General features: G+C 37.6%; 1 non-coding gene across 1 annotated transcript; it reads left to right on the top strand.

Moving 5' to 3' along the window:
- Positions 1-271: 271 nt before the first annotated feature.
- On the top strand, positions 272-378 carry LOC123570863 (U6 spliceosomal RNA). Its single transcript, XR_006695078.2, has one exon. It is a non-coding gene; the product is annotated as a U6 spliceosomal RNA (small nuclear RNA).
- The last annotated feature ends 8,924 nt before the right edge of the window (positions 379-9,302 follow it).

Genomic DNA, 9,302 nt, shown 5'->3' with positions numbered 1-9,302 from the left:
TTTGCTTAGTCTTGCCTTGGCTATGTGAGATCCTTTTGGTTCTTTTTTGGTTCCATATGAATTTTAGGATTGTTTTCATAACAAGAAATTTTCTCTAAACACATTGGCTGATTGCTCCACCCTTTATTCCTTCCTACAGAAACAGAAATATTAGATGAGTGAGGTTAGGAGGACTAGTGAGAATGGTTAGCTGTTCACTCCTCTTTCTTAGGAGCCAGCTGCCCTTGGGGAACAGTCATCTGCCTTGCTGTTATTAGAAAACTTGGCTTATGTGTTCACTTTAACAGCACCTGTACTAAAATTGGAATGATAGAGAGAAGATTAGCATGACTCCTACACAAGGATGATATGAAAATGTGTGGAGTGTTCCATATTTTTAATCATTGGCATCCCTCAAAGAGATGGGGAGGGCACAAACAACCTGAAAACTGTTCCAGGTTTTCATTTATAAAAACTTCCCCAACCTCTCTAGAGAAGTCAACAGTCAAATTCAGGAAATACAGATAACTCTGCAAGATTCTACAGAAGAAGATCACCCCCAAGACATACAATCATCAGATTTTCTAAGGTCAAAATAAAAGAAAGGAATGTTAAAGGCAGTTAGAGAGAAAAGGCAAGTCACCTACAAAGCGAACCTCATCAGGCTAACAGCAAGCTGCTCAGCAGAAACCTTAAAAGCCGGAAGAGATTGAGAGCCTATATAATGTTCTTAAAGAAAAAAATATTCAACTAAGAATTACATATCCAGCCAAACTAAGCTTTCTTACCAAAAAAGAAATAAAATCCTTTCCGTATAAGCAAATGGTAAGGTAGTTTGTTACCACTAGACCCGCCTGACAAGAGGTCTTGAAAGGAGCACTAAATATGGAAAGGAAAGGCCATTACCAGCCAATACAAAAACACACTTAAGTGAACAGAGCAGTGACACTATAAAGCAACCACACAAACAAGCCAGCGTAATAACCACCTAACAACAGAATGGCAGGATCAAATGTACACATATTCATATTAACTTTGAATGTAAATGGGCTAAATGCCCCAACTTAAAAAGCACAGAGTGGTAAGGTAGATAGAAAACCAAGACTCAACAGGATGCTGTTTTCAAAACACATATCTCACATGCAATGACATCCATAGGCTTAGAATAAAGGCATGGAGGAAAATCTACCAAGCAAATGGAAATCAGATAAAAGCAAAGGTTGCAATCCTAATTTCAGACAAAACAGATTTTAAACCACAAAGATAAAAAAAGACAAAAGAGGGCATGACAATAATGGTAAAGAGTACAATTCAACAAGAAGACCTAACTATCCTAAATATATATGCACCCAAAACAGAGGCACCCAGATTCATAAACCAAGTTCTTAGAGACTCACAAAGATACTTAGACTCCCACACAATAATGGTGGAGACATCAACAATCCACTGACAGTATTAGGCAAAGGCAGAAAATTAGCAATGATATTCAGGACCTGAACTCAACATTAGACAAAATGGATCTGATAGACCTCTACGGAGTTCTCCATCCCAAAACAACAGAATGTACATTCTTCTCATTGCCACATGACACATACTATAAAATAGAACAAACAATCAGACATAAAAGAATCCTTAGCAAATAGAAAAAAACTGAAATCATACCAAACATATTTTCAAACCATAAAGCAATAAAATTAGAAATCAAGACTAAAAGAATTTCTCAAAACCACACAATTACATGAAAATTAAACAACATGCTTCTGATTAACTTTGTGGTAGATAATGAAATTAAGACAGAAATCAAGAAGTTCTTTGAAACTAAGGAGAACAAAGATACAATATACCAAGGAGAACAAAGATACAATATACCAGAACCTCTGGGACACAGCTAAGGTAGTGGTAAGAGGGAAATTTATAGCATTAAATGTCCACATCAAAAAGTTAGATCTCAGATTCACAACTTAACATCGTAACTAAGAGAACTAGAGATGCAAGAGCAAACCAACCCCAAACCTAGCAGAAGACAAGAAATAACACAAATCAGAGCTGAACTGAAGGAGACCAAGACACAGAAGACCATTCAAAAGATCAAAAAATCCAGCAGCTGGTGTTTTCCTGAAAAATTAATAAGATAGGCCACTAGCTGAACTAATAAGAAGAGAGAGAAGATGCAAATAAAAACAATTAGAAATGACAAAGGGGATGTTACCACTGACCCCACAGATATAAAATTAACCATCAGAAAGTACTATAAACACCACTATGCACACAAACTAGAAAACCTGGAAGAGATGGTTAAATTCTTGGGCACATACACCCATCCAAGACTGAACCAGGAAGAAATTGATTCCCTGAACAGACCAATAACAAGCTTTAAAATTCAATCAGTAATAAATAGTCTACCAACCAAAGCGGAAAAAAAAAAAAAAAAAAAAAAAAAGCTCAGGGCCAGACAGACTCAAAGCCAAATTCTACCATATGTATGAAGAAGAGCTGGTATTATTCTCACTGAAACTATTCCAAAAATTGAGGAGGGACTCCTCATCTCATTATGTGAGGCCAACATCACCCTGATACCCAAACCTGGCAGAGACACAACAGAAAAAGAAGACTTCAGGTTAATATTCTTGATGAACATTGATGCAGAAATCCTCAACAAAATACTGACAAACAGAATCTGGCAGCACATCAAAAAGCTAATCCACCAAGATCAAGTAGGCTTTATCCCTGGGATGCAAGGTTGGCTCAAGATATGCAAATCAATAAATACGATTCATCACATAAGCAGAACTGAAGGCAAACCACATATGATTACCTCAATAAACTAGGTATTGAGGGAACATACCTCAAAATAATAAGCATCATCTATGGCAAACCCACAGCCAACATCATACTGAATGGGTAAAAGCTGGAAGCATTCTTGTTGAAAACCAGTGCAAGACAAGGATGCCCTCTCTCACCACTCCTGTTCAATATAGTATTGGAAGTCCTGACCAGGAAAATCAGGCAAGAGAAAAAAAATAAAGGGCATTCAAATAGGAAGAGAGGAAGTCAAATTGTTTCTGTTTGCAAATGACATAATCTTATATATAGAAAACCCCAGAGTCTCAACCCAAAAGCTCCGTTAGCCTATAAACAGCTCCAGCAAAGTTTCAGGATAAAAAATTAAAGCACAAAAATTACTAGCATTCCTATACACCAATAATAGCCAAGCCAAGAGCCAAATGAAGAATGCAATCCTATTCACAATTGCCACAAAAATAATAAAATACCTAGGAATTCAGCTAACCAGGGAGGTAAAAGATCTTTACAATGAGAATTACAAAACAATGCTCAAAGAAATCAGAAATGACACAAACAAGTGGAAAAACATTTAATGCTCATGGATTGGAAGAATCAATATCATTAAAATGGCTGTACTGCCCAAAGCAATTTATAGATCCAATGCTATTCCTATCAGACTGCCAATGACATTTTTCATAGAACTAGAAAAAAACTATTTTAACATTCATATGGAACCCAAAAAGAGCCCAAATAACCAAAGCAATCCTAAGTAAGAAGAACAAAGCTGGAGGTCTCACATTACCCAACTTTCAGCTACACTACAGGGCCACTGTAACCAAAACAGCATGGTACTGGTACAACAGACACATAGAACAACAGAACAATAGAGACACCAGAAATAAGGCTGCACACCTTCAACCATCTGATCTTTGACAAAGCTGTTAAAAACAAGTAATGGGGAAAGGATTCCCTATTCAGTAAATGGTGCTTCTGATTTCTTGCTCCTGGTCTGCATTCAAGTTGGGGAGATATTTCCTTTATGCCCTATACCCACAATAAAAATCTCCAAGGAAACTGTTTCAGTCTGTCACTTAGGGTATAGGAGAAGGAAATGGTTTGAGAGGACATGATGTCCCCTTGTCACAGGTGTCACCAGAGCAAGGGCCTTCAAATTAATGACACAGGAGAGGATGGTTTCTGAGAACTTTGCTTGTTAGCTTCCAAGACAGCTTTGAAAGGCCATGTAGCTGTGATTTCCTGAGTGCCAACATACATGCACTCAGGAAATACCATGCAGGGCACTTGACACACACAATTCAAAACAATACTACCAGACAGGTATTTAACAGGTGAGAAAACTGAAGTACAGAAAGTTTCAGTAACTCCTTTAAGCTTGTCCAGTGAAAAAGTGGCTGACCTGTGCAGAGCTGTTTTAACTTATAGTTGGAAGCCCTGCTGATCAGCTGCAGTAGCAGTTCTGAACTCCCAGGATCAGAGTGAAACTGCCTAGACTGGTATCTTGCTCAGAATAGACAGATGAGTGAATTAATCAATGGTTAAGATGAGTCTACCCAGTAAGCAGCCTCTTTTTGGCAGCGTAACATTATCCTAGTGAAATCTTAATGTTAAAACTCAACATACAAAAATCAAAAGCTGAAAGACTTCAGTTGACATGAAGGTGGCAGAACCAGAGCACCACTTGAGGCTTCCTTCTTATTTCCAAATAAATAGTGCCAAAGCACTGCCATAAAATTGCAAAACTTGGCACCAGTAAAGTTTGAAAACTACCAAATGAGTCCAGCTCCCAACTCAGCATGATACACAGTATGCTATTTATCAGAAACAGTCCTGCATTGGGTTATAGGGTGTTAACATGGAACTCTTCCTATTTTGGTTTCTGTTGACAACAGATGCCACATTCCAAAATGACAGACTATCTTGGCTGAGAAATTACTACAAGACTTGTCTGCAGCATAGAGGGTATAGAAGGTTCAAGTTGTTGGCTATTGGAAAGGGTCTTGTGAGGAAAGTATTGGGGGATCCCTTTCCTTCTCATCATCTCAGTTCAAGGGAAAGAGCCTCCCGTGGGTTCATTTGGAGAATTTGATGAACTTGTTACTTGGAGTTGTTTGTCATTTGGAGAACTTGTTACTTCTGGTTGGCAGGCATACCGGAGCAAGGGAGCATGAGGAGAGAAAGACATGGCCAGTTACTTTACCAGTGAAATGGAGAAGAATTGCTGTTGTGTTAGTAAGGGCCTGCACTTACAGATTGTCAGTGTGTGAAAACAGGACTGCGTGGGAGTTTTCTTAGATCTTGTTCAGTGGGGTCACCTGAAAGATACTAAAGCCCCAACAGAAAAGAAGCTGAAGGAAGATTCCTAGGGACAGAGGGGAAAGGAGAAACAGTTAAACTAGACTGCGTTCACCCAGGTCAAGGAAACTGCAGACATGAGATAACCAGGAATAAGGAAGATCCCTGAGGAGCACAAAAGAGTCAGCTTAAACACCTGCCAGCCCCAGGGAAGGTGAACCATTGTAGTAGCACAGTCACAGTGGCTTCCATGCCCCTTCATCTGTCCTTCCTTCCCTTCCTTCTACATGGAAGGGTCAGAAATCATGGTGAGCTGGCTATGGGAGGAGAAAAAGCGTGAGGCAAAGAAATAGAGAAATGTCATACTCCCATGACATCCCTTTCATTTTAAATTACTGGGTTTGTTGTTGTTGTTGTTGTTGCTTTGTTTTTGCTTTGTTTTGTTTTGCTTTTTTTTTTTTTCCCCATATTAAGTGGCGTAAAACTTTCGTTTACCTAGAGGGCTTTTTATCCAGGGCAGGGAAAGACCACACTCAATGAGAAGATTTTAAGAGCGAGCGGGAGTCAAATGTCAACTTTACTTTGTATTTATACCCATACGTGTTGCTCATCCAACAAATGAATTTTACTTATGTTCAGATGAAATATATACCTTGTAAATTCTTTCTATAGAGTCTAGTCCAGCCTTTAGGAACTTACAGGCCAAGACTTTCTACAACAGCTCTGGGAACTTTTGAGGGAAGCCCGTCCTGTTTCTCCTGAACTACTTTTCTCCTGGCTCTTTTCTCATGGGCCACAGCTTCACAATTCTCTCTCTCTTGGGCTCCCTCCCTTGGAACTGCCTGTCCTCCATATGTCTTCTTTTGTCCTTATGGAACCCATTCCTGGGCCCAGTGCTCTCCAGGTACAGGCACTATTCCTCTTTGGTGACGGTGAAGAGAATTCTTTAATGTTCTCCATTGGAAAATTAACCTATATGAAATTACAAAGCTCCAAACACGTGAGGTCTTCTGAGCTTTGTTTTCCCTTCCCTCTGTCATCACATTCAGATCCTGAGGACTCCCATTATGAAAACATCTATGAAAAGATCTGGGCACCAATGACTGTGTTCACAGCTTGAGTGTTCAGCCCCACTCTGAGACTTTTTAAAATCAATTCCGTCTTAACACACTCTGTGGACACTGCCTGTTCTGAACTGTCTTCTGAACCTTTCCTTCTTCTCTCAAATAGGATTTTATTTTCCTCTTTACATATTTTACATTGATTTTGGCATGTATCAGCAGTAACCAAGTAACCATTTTTGACATCTTGGCCTGCTGTTTAGAAAACCCTCCCACAAAATTTCAACAAGAACTACCCCCTAGAGACGGTATCAGATAGCATTTGCCATTATAGACAGTCATATTGCTATTTTCCAAGATATCTTTATAGGAAACAGCTGGCTTCTTCCTGCATCATGTGACAGATAAACAGCATTATCAAAACATAAGCAGGCTGCTTCTTTCTTGGGATAAAGGAAAATAAGATAACAGCGAGTAAACAGAAAATTATGATCCTTACTTTCCCTTTGTTTTCTTGTGTTTAATCAAGTCATTTTCTAAAGAGAAAGTTTGCCATCAAAATTTGGATGTAGGTTACTAGACCAGCCAAACAAACTATTAATTATCATCATAAATATAATTCAATTATATAATAATTCTTTTAGTGAGGAGAAAGGAACTAGCAGCCCATTCTATTGATTTTAGCACACATAGCACATGCAGCTGGTGTGTACAATTTAATTTATGGATAGGGTGTCTAAAGATGATTTTCAGCATCATCTATTAGTAACTGAAACAAGAAAAGTCACAAAATAAAAACAGTTAAATATTTTCTTTTTAGATTGAAATTAGAAAATATCTAATAGCCCTTTGCTGAAACTAAAATCTCATCACAGTAATATCAAATGTTAGTGATGTCATAAAAAACAATAATAGAAAGCATAATAACTGACTTGATTTAAAATGTAGTCTATCAATCAGGAAAAAGACATCCTTTCTAAGATTGATATCTATCATTGTTTTCTCCCTCATCATACTGTAATCTCTATGAAAGCAAACATCAGGGCAGTTTTGTTAATTCTAACACTAATATTGAATATCACCTAACACTAATACTGCGTGAATATTGGTCATTTAATCAACTCTTCGGTGCTATTTACTCATTTATTTTAAATTCATTAACAATTGAATTGTTTGCAAAGACCTTGTCAAAATAAGGGTAAATAAGATATGGCCCCTACCTCCAGTTCCTCACAGCCAAAGAAGAAAGACAGACTTATAAATAGATTATTGTGACACAAAATGTTCAATGATCCAGGAAATATTTGAGCTGAACACAGATGAGATAATGGCTAACTCTGAGGAAAAAGCAAATCTTTTCAGGGAACGATTCCTTTTAGCTGGGTCTTAAAGAATGAGAGGCCAAGGAAACGATAGAGTGTGGAAGGATGCTTGAATAAACAAATGTGAAAAAACTTTTTTCTTTAGAACCTAAAAGTCAAGATTACTTAAATAGACTTTTTTGGGCTTTTTATTGCCATTCAGAATCATGCAAAGTATTTAATAATCAAAATTTTTGCCCTATATTTTTGTTTTTGAAGAAAAAGCAATAGATAGATCATTCCACTTGTCTACATTTTTGTGTGTTGATTACTCCTCCCAAATTTGGAAATTGATTTGAAGTGATAGTCAAGCTTGACATTTGTGTCCCTCTGCTTATTTTGTTTTCACAAGATTGTTTTCCGTATTATGAGATGTAAATACGATTTCTCAACCAGATATCATTTATCTTGTCCTAAATAAATAACTGCTCAAAGTAATGAAAGCAAGATTCTTCGAAACAAACCATGAAAACATCATTCATACCAGACCAAAGGAGAAAAAGAAATTTAAAGGTACATGTAGTAGAATTAATTGTATTAAACCATGAAAATGTTGATCTTGTCTACATATATCTGTATATTCTAGAGCTGGAACTTTTTCTTAGAGATAAACAAAATGTTACAATGTTTAAAAATGTCTTAATGAATAAAATAATCCTCTTTGGGGAAGATAATAACCACATCTTGTGCTAATAATAATTTTATGTAATGTAAGACATTAGCATATTTACTTAATATTTTGTTCAAAGAGTTTGAGTTTAAACAAAGGAAAGATTATGGTGATAGTTACATGACTTTACATTTGTTTAAATTCATAGAATATACACTTAAAAGGTTGATTGTATTGTATGTCAACCTAAAAAATAAAATTTTCAAAAATTTACAAGAAAGGAAAAGAGATGAGAGAGAGGAGGGGAAGAGAAGAGAATTTTGGTTTTATCATTTAGAAAACATTAAACTTTGAGCCCTTCCCCTGACACTTCTCTGTACTCCTTTCCAAAAGGCAAACACTTGGTACATTTTAAGCAGAAAAATTAAAATCGATCACCCACACAGCCAGGCCAAGAATGGAGAGCAAAAAACTTGGAATTTGACAAGAAGGAAAGGGATCCAAGACAGGAAATTGACTTGGTCAGACGTGTGGAAAATCAAGGCAACCCACAATGCCATTAATGAAGGTCCCCATAATATGGCCTTGCCTCTGCACCCCACCCGCAGTCCCCACTCTCTCCAGCTGAGAGGATTTATTTCAGAGGAGCAGTGCCAGCGCCTTCCAAGGGAAACACGGTTGGAGCACGTTTTACCATGCGATGCTACAAAGGAGGCACAGGTGGCATGCTGGAAGCTCTTCCTCAGGATGGAGGGAGGGAGCCAACCGCAGCCAGTGCCCTTGATCCTGATCTGAGGAAACTAAACCCCACTGAACAGAAATCTCAGCTCCAAAGCCAAAAAAGGGAAAACACAGTTAAGAAGGCTTTATTCTTCAAAACAACAGAAGCTGTGTGTCTTTTCCTGTCTCCTGTTACTAAAACATGTTAGAGGCGAAGTTTACTAAGAAGATGGTCATTAGAAATGACCTAGAGATAATGGGACTAAAGAATATTAAAAAGGATATGAAAGTGAATTGTCATCATTGGCCAGAAGCCAGTGTTAGATCAAAATTGCACAGGGATTAGCCAAAGAGGATATAGACCAAAGCATAACCATAAACTGCCCAAAACCAAGCATGTCTGTTAGCTCAACAGTCTGCACAGTTAGAATTGATTCTTGCAGAAAGTTTTATAGTTTTACATGAAAAGGAGAA

Source organism: Macaca fascicularis, chromosome 1 (genome assembly GCF_037993035.2).
Source record: "Macaca fascicularis isolate 582-1 chromosome 1, T2T-MFA8v1.1".
Taxonomy (NCBI): Eukaryota; Metazoa; Chordata; class Mammalia; order Primates; family Cercopithecidae; genus Macaca; species Macaca fascicularis.
This window is presented reverse-complemented; position numbering and strand designations above follow the sequence as displayed.